The sequence below is a fragment of the Gopherus flavomarginatus genome, chromosome 21, assembly GCF_025201925.1.
Source record: "Gopherus flavomarginatus isolate rGopFla2 chromosome 21, rGopFla2.mat.asm, whole genome shotgun sequence".
In the NCBI taxonomy this organism is placed as follows: Eukaryota; Metazoa; Chordata; order Testudines; family Testudinidae; genus Gopherus; species Gopherus flavomarginatus.
The window spans coordinates 18,088,302-18,100,545 of NC_066637.1; the positions used below are offsets into that span (position 1 = coordinate 18,088,302).

The 12,244-nt window shown below is 55.9% G+C and overlaps 1 protein-coding gene across 5 annotated transcripts in view; it reads right to left on the reverse strand.

Moving 5' to 3' along the window:
- FBLIM1 (filamin binding LIM protein 1) overlaps positions 1-12,244 on the reverse strand; it is a 55,358-nt gene that overhangs the window by 31,498 nt on the left and 11,616 nt on the right. Inside the window, exon 2 of one of the 5 annotated variants that reach the window (XM_050931234.1) lies at positions 4,887-5,078. The gene's annotated coding sequence lies outside the window, so the exon portion shown is untranslated. Of the gene's footprint in view, positions 1-3,570; positions 3,705-3,776; positions 3,859-3,943; positions 3,997-4,886; positions 5,079-12,244 lie in introns of those variants that run through there. The other 4 variants (XM_050931232.1, XM_050931236.1, XM_050931233.1 and 1 more) reach the window with 4 other exon arrangements.

Here is a 12,244-nt window from a genome sequence, read left to right on the forward strand (position 1 = left end):
CCAGGAGGGAGTTGTCATTGCAGCCTGGAGGGGGAAAGAGTGCATGGATCGGGCACCCCTGTCCCAGCTGTGGTGGCACAGGCTCCCCCGGCCCCCATCCTGCTCACTACCAGGCCAGGCTGCAGGGGGCTCATTTCCAACTGCCAGCCCTTGGATGCCGATGCCACTAGCAGGGACCAGCCGATCCACAGCCAGCTCCGTGCACCTCTGTTCTCCACCGACAAAAGCAGCCTGGAAAGGGTGCCCTGGCGTTGTGACCTGAGGCACTAGATCACAACGCCACTCATGCAGATTGGGCCAAATCTGAGTGAGCGGCATTGCAACCAGGCTCATGAGGTCACACTGCTCGTCGGCAGGAGCGGAGGTGCACGGAGCTGGCTGCGGAGGGATGATTCCAGCGGCTGGCAGCAGCATCCCAGGGTTGGAAATTGCGGCAACTATAAAAAAGGATTTTTTCATGTTATTCAGGGATCGACCCAGGAGCTGCAACTAAACCTGGCCACTGGCACTCTCAAGGTCAAGTGAGCGCTCCGGGCTCTCAGGCAAGGTCAGCTGGTTACAGAATTCCTACCTGCCCTCCACCCACCAAGCAAACCTAGCTGTTTAACCCTTGCTGGCTAGGGTAAAACCCTGTGGTAGAGGCAGAGGTTTCTTCCCCAGGGCTACCTGGGGGAGCGAAGGGGGAAAGGCTGTCAGGCCGCAAGCTTTCCCTTCCGAGCCCTTACAAGCCACTATGCTCCATCACAGGGTGAGCCTACGCTAAACCCAGAAACCACAGCAGGGGCATCAGACGCAGGAAGCAGCTGGTGGTGCCGCTGGTCCTTTCGATGGTCTAGCAGGTTCCTGCTTGACATAACCCTTTTGGTGTGTCCACACCTAGCGTGCTTTGCAACCATGGCTGAACCAGTGCATTCTGGGAGTCTTGAAGCACCTATCCCATAGGGCCCAGCACGAGGGTGACCACTCACGCATTCCCAGAATACCCGACATTCCGGTGCCTGCCTGCCCCAACCAACATTTGCAGCACCTTTACGTCTTAACAACAGTTCTGCACACCAATCAGTTCTAGCGCCGAGGGCACGGGATGGAGCACTGGACTGTACAGCTCCTCCCTTACTGACTGGCCAAGCTAGGCTGGAAACCACTTCATCTGGAACCATGTTTATGCAGTGCCCTGCACAGCCCCCAGGGGCAAAAACTGCATCTGGCATTTATTCTCAAAGGAAACCGAGAGAGGAATGGAACAAAACACTCGGGCCTCCCCAGATTTTTCTGCTTTGCCTTTCAGGAAGAAACAAGGCACAAGAAAAGTAGAGTCTCCTGCCACTGATGATTTTGCCTGACTGCGGTCGGCTGCTCCAATAATACTGGAATAGGCCCTGCAGCTAGAGCAGAAAGAGCCTGTACTCATCCCCACCGGTACTGGGGATAAATACTTGTGCTCAGCCTCAGAGGAGAGTCAGTCAATACAACTTGACATCCTAGGCCATGGCAGGGCCCGTGTGCTCGTGATCCCTAGCGTTAAAAACCAACCACTGCCCCCCTCCACCCTCAGTCCATCTGCCCATGTTCTCAGACTGGCATCTATCACCATTGCATCAGGGCGCCTAAGCGTCTGTGTGTGGCTGGAAACAGACATCTCCTCCCACAGAGTCCTTATCCTGAGTCCCTCCTCTCCAATCCCCATGCAACATGCCCTGCTGCTGGAATACCAGCACTTCACAGGGGACATACCACGTGCACAAGAGAGGTGGGGGGGCCCTCCGGGGGCCCTCCCACAATTTATCACACAAACCCCCAATAACTTGGGAAGGATGCCCCAGCAGCTTGAGTACTAGCCTGGGACTTGAGAGACCAGTGTCAATTCCTTGCTCTGCTACAGACTGCCTGTGGGACCTTGGGCAAGCCAGTGGGAGGTAAGAATCTAAATCCCTTGGTGGAGCTGTGCCTCAGTTTCCTCTCTGTACAACAGGGATAACAGCCCTGCCAGACCTTGCAGGCTAAATCCCCTAGAGTGGGGGACGTGCTCAGATAGCAAGGCAATGGTACCAGATATGTATCTTATCTAGAGATTAGTTACACAGTGATTGTGTGTTAAAGGCTCCTGTGACTAAGCACCTGATTAAGGTGGGGAAAGAAGGGTGAGGCTCTTACCTCCGGGAGAGTCTGTGAAAGCAAACTAAGGTTATTGAAGACTATCTCATGGCCAGGCTCCACCCTACTACTTAAACCCTAGCCTTGGCAGCCATCAGATTTCTCCCTAACAAGCCAAGTTGCCCCTTGGCTACTGAACGGCTAGGCTGGCTGGACAGAGCATGCAGGGCACCGAGGGACTAATATGAACCATGTGCTGGTTACATTCCTCATTGCAGAGCTCACGGCTTCCTCATGCTCCACACAGCAACGTCCCCTCCTTCCTGGGGGAATCAGTTACCAACCAGACAGGCGGGTCAGAAGGTTATCAGCCCCCTTAAAGGATGGAGGGAGACAGCCTGCAGAGCCCAGCCTATTAGCTCACTGCAGCTGCTGTTTGGATGGGGTCTACTGCAGTGACTGGATGTGTTATAGGTCTCCAACCCAACAGGGACTCCCGATCAACAACTAAGGGATATCTTCGGGGGCTGCGCTGGCTCTGCTGGGGTCCTCCTAGCCTGGGAAGGAAGCCTGTCTCCTGCCCACTGGTCAGTGCCCGTTGTGCCCCAGGGGCAGTTATTACAGCAACGTGGGCACGTTCAGCCTGCCCAGTGATCAGCTCCTGGCACTGACAGTCATGCTCAGGTGCACCAGGCCCCCAACAGCCCGGGGAGCTAACACCTGCCTCCGGCGCACGCTTCATGACAGTCGCAGCAGCATGTCAAGCATCTTCAGCAACCCCTCCAGCACGGGCTGGAATGGGACAGCTGAGCCCCCCAGATACAGCATCCAGCTAATCGAACAGCCCATAAAGCAGCTGTCCCATAGCCCCGCACTCCCCAGGCACTGGATGGGGACTACACATGGCTCCTATCTCTGCCCCACCAGTGTGTGTGCTGGGGGGGAATGGACTAGATGATCTTTGAGCTGCACCCAAACAGCGATCCCATAATATCACCTCCAGTGCCTCCCGCTGGGTGAGGACAGCCACGTAGAGACCGGCCCCCACTGTGCCACAAAGCCCCCCCCCACAAATCCCGGGGCGCTGAGACAGGAGCCTGCCCCCCCCCCCGCAGTCACTCCAGCAATATCCCCTGGCTGGAGCAATGCAGATCTGAAAAACAAAGGGTTAGACAAAGGGGTCCTACAATAAACACAGCCCGGGGGGGGGGGTCCTGCCCAGCCCCCTGGCGGGTAACACCCCCCCCAACTCCCGGCCGCTTTCCTAGAGTCTAGACGGGAGCGCTCGCCCCCCCCGGCGCTGCCCCGCTCCGATCAGCCCCACCCGCGGCCTCTCCATCTGCCCGCGCTGCGCCCTGGCCCGCCGGGTGGGTCCCCGCCCGGGTGCCAGGCTGCCCTGCGGCCCCTGCCAAGGCCGGGAGGCGGCCGAGGGGGGCAAAGCCCCGCCCCAGCCCGGCTCCCATTGTCCCCCCTCACCTGGGCTGGCGGGCGGCTGCCCGGGGTCCCTCTCGGCTGCGTGCGCCGGTGCCGGTCCCGGGCGCTGCGCGGCGCACGGCTGCCCGCGGCCCCTGGCGCTCCTGCCCGGCCGCGCCTCCCGCGGGGGGTCGGGGAGCCAAGGCAGAGCCGCCCCACTGACATCATCGCCCCTGCCCCCCGCCCCCCTTCCTCGCCCGCCGCTTTACCATAAAAGGTGAACGGCTGCGTGGGGAATTGCGCGGCCCCGCAGGAAACCAGCCGGCCCGTCCTTCACCTGCCCACCCGCGGCGCGTCCCCCCACGCCCGCTGCACCGCGGCGCCACCCCCGCAGCCGGCTCCTTCCCTCCCGCCGCTGCCCAGACGCGCTCGCCACCTGGTTCCTTTGTTTCGCTCTTCGGATCCGTTTCATTTTAAATCCCGGAGGTTTGGCGGGGCTGGCAAAGAAAAGGCTCCATGCAGGCACCAAGGGTGATTCATTGGGGCAGAGCTGGGGGGAAGGGAGAGGGGCACTAATTCCCCCTCCCCCCCCAAGATCTAAGGAGAGATCTACATGAGAAAGTTGCACAAAGGTGTGATTTTTAAACCACTTCAATTAAGTTAGTGCCAGAGGCTCCTGGACAGGTATTTCAGTTTTCAGCAGGCTGATGTCAGTTTGTCTTCTAAATCCATTCCTAATTGATTTGACAGTTCTAGAGTCAGGGTCCGCGCTTCCATTTAGGTGACCTAGGCAGTCGCCTAGGGCACCAGGATTTGGGAGGGCAGCATTTTGCGGCCCTCGGCGGCAATTCGGCAGCGGGGGGTCCTTCTGTGCTCCGGGTCCTCGGCAGCAATTCTGCGGCGGGTCCTTCACTCATTCCGGGACCCGCTGCTGAAGTGCCCCGAAGACCGGGAGCGCGGAAGGACCCCCCTGCTGCCGAATTGCCACCTACTGGGAGCGCGGAAGGACCCCCGCCTAGGGCACCAAAAACCCTGGCGCCACTCCTGTCTAGAGTATGAAATTATGTCCAGCTAAGTGACAGACATACACTCCCTGCAGTTATTACATCACTTGTGCACGTCCACACTGCGCTGCTTGGGTCTGCAGTGCACGTCCTCGCTAGGAGGGTTGGTATTGATGCAGACAGCGGTGCACTGGGGGTGGCTATTCTACTGGGTAACTCATCACCACTGTAGCACAGGGTGTTTTGAGAAGGTTTTACAATGCCTCATGGGGCTGAAAGAAGTCACCCAGGGGTGACTGGCAACATGGGCTCAACTTCCCATAATGCAGTGTTCTCCATCCCATAATTTCATCTGCATCCCATAATGTTTCGCACCTCTGTTCAAAATCACCCAAACAAACCCATGTGTCCCTTCTTGCTGTCCGCCATCTGCAACAGGACCATGGATCCCACACAACTCTTCACTATTGTGCTGAGCGTTGCAAGCCAAGGGTGCCTGATCCTGCAGTATTTGCAGAGCTGCAAAGGGAGCTGCCAGAACATGATGATTTCCTGGAGGCTAGATTGCTGTGGGACAGAGAAAGAAACAAGTCATGGTTGTTGGCGGCGCTCACGGAGCAGCTTCTGTTGGTGGAGTGCTGGTTCCGGGCCCAAGAAACAAGCACTGACTAGTGGGATCACATTGTCGTACAGAATGACGAGCGGTGGCTGCAGAACTTGCAAATGTGCAAGGTCTCATTCCTGGATCTGCGTGCAGAGCTCGCCCCAGCCTTCCAGCGCAGCAATGCCAAAATGAGAGCTGCACTGATAGAGAAACAAGTGGCAATCGCACTGTGGAAACTTGCAATGCCAGATTACCGACTGGAGTCAGGAAATCCACTGCAGGGGCTGTTGTGGTGCGAGTGTGCAGGGCCATTGTCATAAACAGATAGTTAAGGGTTAATGTCTCTTTTACCTGTAAAGGGTTAACAAGCTCAGTGAACCTGGCTGACACCTGACCAAAGGACCAATCGGGGGACAAGATATTTTCAAATCTTGGTGGAGGGAAGTCTTTGTTTGTGTTTTGTTTTGTTCTTTGTTCTCTCTTGGAGCTAAGAGGGACCAGACCTGCAACCAGATCTGTCTCCATGCTTTCTAACACAGTCTCTCATGTTCATAATAGTAAGTACTAGCTAGAAAAGGCGGATTAGTTTTTGTTTGTTTTCTTAATTTGCAAATGTGTATTTTGCTGGAAGGATATTTTACCACTGTTTGCTGTAACTTGTACTTAGACTAGAGGGACTCCTTTCCCCCTAGCCTATGTATAGCTGATTACCCTGTAACATTTTCCATCTTGGTTTTACAGTGATAATTTTTACTTTTTCTTTCTTTAATTAAAAGCTTTCTTTTTTCAGAACCTGATTGATTTTTTTCCTTGTGTAAGACTCAAGGGGATTGGGTCTGAACTCACCAGGGGATTGGTGGGGGAAAAGGAGGGGGGGGAAGGTTAATTCCTCTCTGTTTTAGGATCCACGGAGTTTGGATCAGTGTATCTCTCAGGGAAAGTCTGGGAGGGGGAAAGGAAGGGGAATGGTTTCTCTCTCTCTGTTTTAAGACCCAAGGGATTTGGGTCTTGGGTCCCCCAGGGAAATTTTGGGGAGACAAGGAGTGTACCAGACAGTGGAATTTCTGGTTGGTGGCAGCGCTATCAGATCTAAGCTAGGAAATAAGTTTAGAGGAGTACATGCAGGTCCCCACTTTCTGGACACTAAAGTTCAAAGTGGGAATATTACCTTGACAGCCATGAATTGCCTTCTGCTGCGCAGGAGTGTTACTCTGGGCACTGTGCAGGACATGGTTGGCTTTGCAGCAATGAGGGTCCCAAACTGCAGTGGGGTGATAGCTGGCATGCATATCCCTATTTTAGCACCACAGCACCTTGCCACAGAGTGCATCAACAGAAAGGGCTGCTGGAGGCTTTACTAACACCAATGGGGGCTGGTCAGGGAAGGTGAGTGATGCACCTGCTTTAAGAACACAAGACTGTTCAGAAAGCTGCATGCAGGGACTTTCTTTCCTGACTGGAAGATTACTATTGGCAAGGTTGAAATGCCAACAGTGATCCTGGGAAACCCAGCCTACCCCTTGGTCCCACAGCTCATACCAGCCACCTCAACAGCACCAAGGAGAGATTCAGCTACAAGCGGAGTGGGTGCAGAATGAGAGTTGAATGTGCCTTTGGTTGGCTGAAGGGTCGCTGGTGCTGCCTGCTCACGAGATTGATGTCAGTGGGAAAAAAAGGTCCAATGGTTGTAGCTGCCTGCTGGGTCCTGCATAATAGCTGTGAAGCAAAGGGGGATAAGTTTCCACCGGTGTGGAAGGTGGAGGTGAAGTGGCTGCCTGCTGATTTTTTGCCAGGCACAAGAAGAGCTCAGTGTAGAGCTATTCGGTGCAGGGAGTCAGAGTAGTGTGTGTTGCTGTTGTGTGCTCTGCTTGGCCTTGCTCTTCTGCAGCGCTGTATGACCCCTTGGGGGAGTGCTGTGTGGGCAGTAATACAACACTGCCAATACCCCTCTCAATGCTGTCTGTGAATGATGTCAGTGCCAGCCAGCATAGGCTGTGAATAAAGATGAATGATGTTTCCAAAACCACAGTTTTATTGCATAACACCGTGGATAGAAATACATTTATAACGTAATAAATGAAGGGGAAAAGACCAGTCATTTCTATTTCAGATGCACAAATGCTGAACTGTGAAAGACACGGTTGGCATACGTGTGGCTGTGACTGTCTGTACTCTCCCCCCGGGCGGAGTGGTAGGAGTTGTGCAGCAGCCCTGGACGTCCCATGGAAGGTAGAGGTGTGGGGGGTGGAATATAGGGAGGTCCCGATATGCAGTTCTCTAGAGGCTGCAGCATGGCAGGCAGGCATCGTAGGCAGCGAGAGGCTGTGCCTCTCCAAACAGCCTAGCATGGCCCTGCCCATGCTCTGCCCCCAGGCCAGGCCCCCTCCTGCAGTTCCCAGAGCTCTGCCTTGGCTGGCCCAGGCTGGCTGGGCCTGCCTCCCGCAGGGACTTGGCAGATGGTGCTGACCCAGCCAACCAGCACTCCAGGACTGGTCCCCGCGGCCATGCAGCCTGGAGCATCGGGGCTGAGGCCAGGGGCTGCAGTGGGGGTGCTCTGGGCTCCTGCAGGGGAGGGGGCAGATGGGGAGGGTTGTGGGCTTGGGCACAAGGGGAGGGGTCGGGGGTAGCCTCCCCCAACAGCCGGGTCATCAGCTACCCATGGGCAGCAGAGGGAAGTGGGCAGAGGATTGTTGAACTTGCAGGTCCACCAGAGTCAACAGCATGTCTGTCTGCTGCCTGAGAAGCACAAGCAGTGCCTGCTGCACATCCCTCTCCTTCTCCTCTCCGCTCTGCCCCGTCCATGTTGTCTGCAAGGGTGAACCTCCCAGCCCTGTGCTCGTTATGTGAAGCAGTGGAGACTTGCAGGATCTCTTGGGACATGTCTTCTCCAGTCCTCTTCCTTCTTCTCCTTAGCTGGCTCAGCCATTCTGCTGGGGTGGCCATGGGGGGCGGGGGGGGCTCTCCATCCACATTTCCAGCTGCTGAAGATACACTACACAGAGGTACCGTTGTCAGTGTATTCATAACAAGTAGAAACTTAAGATACAACTTGTGTGGGTCAAAGGGAGTGAGTTCAGTAAGCACTACACTCTCACGTCTCCTTGGGACCGACCCAGCGCCAGCCCTGGTGAGTATGGCCCTGGGGCAGGCGGTGAATTGGGGAAAATGAGCAAGGATAGCTCATGGGCATGTGTGTACAGGGCAACTGAACTGAATACTGGCACCATTTTCAATGGGTGCTGGTGGTTTTAACTAATATCCTCAGGAGTGAGATACAGGAGCTGATCCATTCAGCCTCCGTTAAGTGCCAGGGTGCCGCCCGGCTTCACATGCTGCTAGTCTGTGTGCTGCAGTGGTTCCCACTGAAGTACTCGCTGAGTGGTGTGGCTGCGGGGACCAGCCCTGGAGTGCACGCAGCACCGCAAAATGATCTGCAGTGAGAGGCAGCCTAAAGGAAGTGACTCAGTGAGAAGGCAGGGGGCGGGGGCGGTGTGTAAGAGACCATTCCAGAAACGAGTAGCCCAAGGAAAAGCGACCCAGCTGCAGAGGGTCATGGGAAAGATGAGCGAGTCCACAGAGAGGTACAGCTTTAAAAGAGATCTGCAGGAAGCCAAGAGAAGGTGGCGCAGGAGGTGGCTAGGCATGGACTGGAAGCCAGGGAAGGTGACAGAGGATGATGGGGAGGGGATGGACAGAAAGCCAGGGAAGGTAATGGACGGTGACTAAACAGGAAGCCAGTAAAGGGGTCAGAGGATGGGTGCTCCAGGGGTGCCACTGGCCAGCACAGGGTACTTATAAAGCTGCGTAAGCTGGGATAATGTGGGGGTTGAGTCTGAGCGCTACCCGGAGTACAGTATTTTGGGGAGGAGTGCGGTATAACAACCCAGAATAGAACAGGAGGGGAGGGAGCAGGGGGAGAGATGTCTGGAAAGCCAGAGCAGGTGGCTGAGGACGAGGGGACAGATGGGTAATGGGCAATTCTGATTCTGTCTGCTGGGACAAGGCTGGCTGCAGGCAGCACTTGGGGCTCTTGGAAATTTACATTAGGTTCCCTAAATACAAATCCAATATGCCATCAGCATGTCCTCTGCAGAGCTGCCGATTTCCTATCAACGCTTCTCTGGTCTGACCAGACGGGCTCGGGGACTGTCTCTGCAGCGTGTTGGCAAATGCCTGTATGCTAACAGCCCATCCACCGTCCCTCACTCTGGGCTGCCCTGTGAGCAGCCGCCCGTCAGAACCCCCATCTGCAGCCAGCAATCGCACTGACTAGTGAGAAACAACAGCTCTCGAAGTCAAAGGCGCATCCCCCAGCTAGGCGCCGCCCGCTAGCTCTCTCTTGTACTGCCAGAAGGTTTTTTTACCCTCAAAGGCCAAACCCTTCAGTCCTCACTCAGCGTCACCCTTCCTCCTGACAGCACCGGGAGATTTGCTGGAGGCTGACGTGCTGGATTTGGCTCCATATTTGCCATAGCCCCTTCAAAGCGGATGATAATGGGAGAGACAGTCTGGGCTGCTGGTTAGACATGAGGGGTGGGATCATTCCAAACAGACACAGGAGCATTTAAAGGGAGCTCAAATTGTAGTGCCCCTCCCACTCCTGGAGCAGTCTCCTTGTAAGAACCAGTTATAATTGGGGGGCGGGGAGGGAGTGGGCAGAGGGCTTCCCCACTAGGATGACTGGGACAGCTGATTGAGTGTTAGCATCTGTTCTCAGACAGCCCTGCTAACAGCTAAGCCACAACCACATGCAAGGCAGAGGGGAAACCCAGCAGCACCGTCTAAGCCTGTGCATGGGGGAAGAGATCAGGAGTCCAGCATCACTGTACCTGTGTCCATGTCAACGCACAAGCAGTAAGTGCTCCGCTCAGACACCCCCGGGGTTAGTGCTCCTGAGCCGGGAACTCAGGCGTCTGGTTCCTGTGCACGGTCAGTTTCTTTGTCTCCTTTGAGGAGACGCTGGTTTCCTCTGAGCTGCTGGAGGCTCCTGCAAGACCCAGCATACTGCCTGCATCCCTGGGCCTAGTCTTCCCCCAGAGCAGGAGCGGCGCTGGCAGGGAGAAGAACGCTCCTGCTCCAGCTAGCAAGGAAAGGGTAAAACAAAAGGCAAGTTCTGGGCTCCCTCAGCCTCTGCCAGTAGCTGGCCCCACCCTGTGAGCCGGTGCAGCTGGGCCCCGAAGTCCGGCCCTCAGCTCCCCCAGCCCCCTCACTGGGGGTGAGAGCCCGCACTGGATCACTCTGCCCACCTGGCTACAGACCTGATCCTTTGGGATGGGCGCCAAGGCCAGCCCTGCTCCGGCCCATGCTCACATGAGGGCTGTTGCTCCATGGTGCGCCGCTCCTCACGCCATGTCTGCCCCTGCACCTCCCCAGCCCCACTGCCTGGGTGGCCCCTGGGCCACTGGCATTGCAGGGGCCAGGACTTCAACCCCACTGAAATGGGGATTCTAGCAAAGCACATCCATGCTCAGCAGTGGCATTTGTGAAGCAGGTTGTAAAGATACTGCGTTACCACGGGTTGGGAGTGGGATGGGGAGGTCATGCTAGGAGGCCAGGAAAATGCACTCAATGACTAAAACCTCGTCTGAGCTGCAGCAGCCCTCCTCTTCCTCATGTCTCTAATCCAGTGATCCCGCCCTCCGGCTGCACCTCCCAGCTGGGCAGGCCCGGACGACCTCTCTCTTGCTCCGGGCGTTGGTTCGGCTGGGAGCTGGGTCCCCTGCAGCCTGCCCAGATGAACATGCTTGAGAGGGAGCTGAAGCTACTCCAGTGTAGTGTGGCGAGTCTGTGGTAGGAGCTCTGCCATCTGGCCAAGGAGCTTACGCTTCCGGCAGGAAAACAGGCTGTTCCCTGCCTTGCCTCCCTGTGGGCCCTGGTGGATAATAGCAGGGATAGATTAACCCTTTCTGCTGCCAGAGGCTGAGACCATGGCACCCCAGCCTGCTCTTCCGAGAGGCAAGATCCCTGAGGAGGCGGCAGTGGCAGGGGATAGGGGCAGGCAGGGGATGCAAACATGACAGGGATGGGTTTGTATGCCTGAGGGACACAAGGAAAGCAGGCGTTACGCGTGGAACCCTTGGCGACATGCATCAGTGCAGGGCCCTGGCACGATCTGTGGAAGCCAAATCTAGCTAAAGGTGCTGGATTTCCTGTTCCGAAGGAAAAGATGAGTCGTCTAGGATTCACTTTTCTCTCCTGACCACTGGGTCCTGCCTCAGCAGTAACTGCAGTGAGCACAGCTGAGTGCAGGGTGGCAGAATTAACATGGGGAGACAAAGGCCATAGATGGTGTCTTAAAATACAGGCTCACGAAGTGTTATTTCTACCGCTCCCCGGCTCCGTCTGTGCCCAACAAAGGAGTCAGCTGAGCTAGAGGAAGGTTTATTTTGTCCAGCCAGTGAACGGACCCTGGTTTCATTCACTAACAGCTCAGGGCTGAGTCTGGGCTTTTGGCTGTTGTAACACCACGTCTCACATTGCTGCTTAATGTCAGTTCACAAGGAAGGATGAGTCAGTGGTCACAGCCAGGTTCAATTCCCTGCTTTGCCACAGACTTCCTGTATGACCCTGGGTAAGTCACTTAGTCTGGGTGCATCAGTTCCCCTCTGGGGATAATAGTCCTGCCCTGGCTCACAGGATACAGCCTTTACAGATCCGGGCACTCAGATCCATGGCAAGGGGGGTCAGATAGAACTAATGGTGCTGCAAGTGGTAATCCAGGAGGTTCCAAACCACACCCAGGAAGAAACCTTCCTTTCCTATGGCAGGTTTGTGAAGGGGCCGCCCTCCCATTCGCAGCTGTGTTCATGAAGTCGAGTTACGACACCACCAAAACCTTTGGTCTCTGACAAATCCCCTGGTGAGCTCTGTGCTGTGCAGGGGGCACCCTAATCTGCTGTCACGCCTGCTGGGACCAGCTCAGAGCACACAGTCTCCCTGGCTGTTGGTTTACACTGTGGTAACTGCACTGGACCCATCCTGGGCCCCCCCTTCCTCCTGCCCAACTTTGCACTGTTCCTGCAGCGTCTCTCGATTGGTTTTCTTTGCTGGGGTTTTGACAGGATGCAGCTGGAGTGGAGCTGAACTGTGTCAGCTGTTGACACTAGATTGATTAGTCACCTCTATGGCT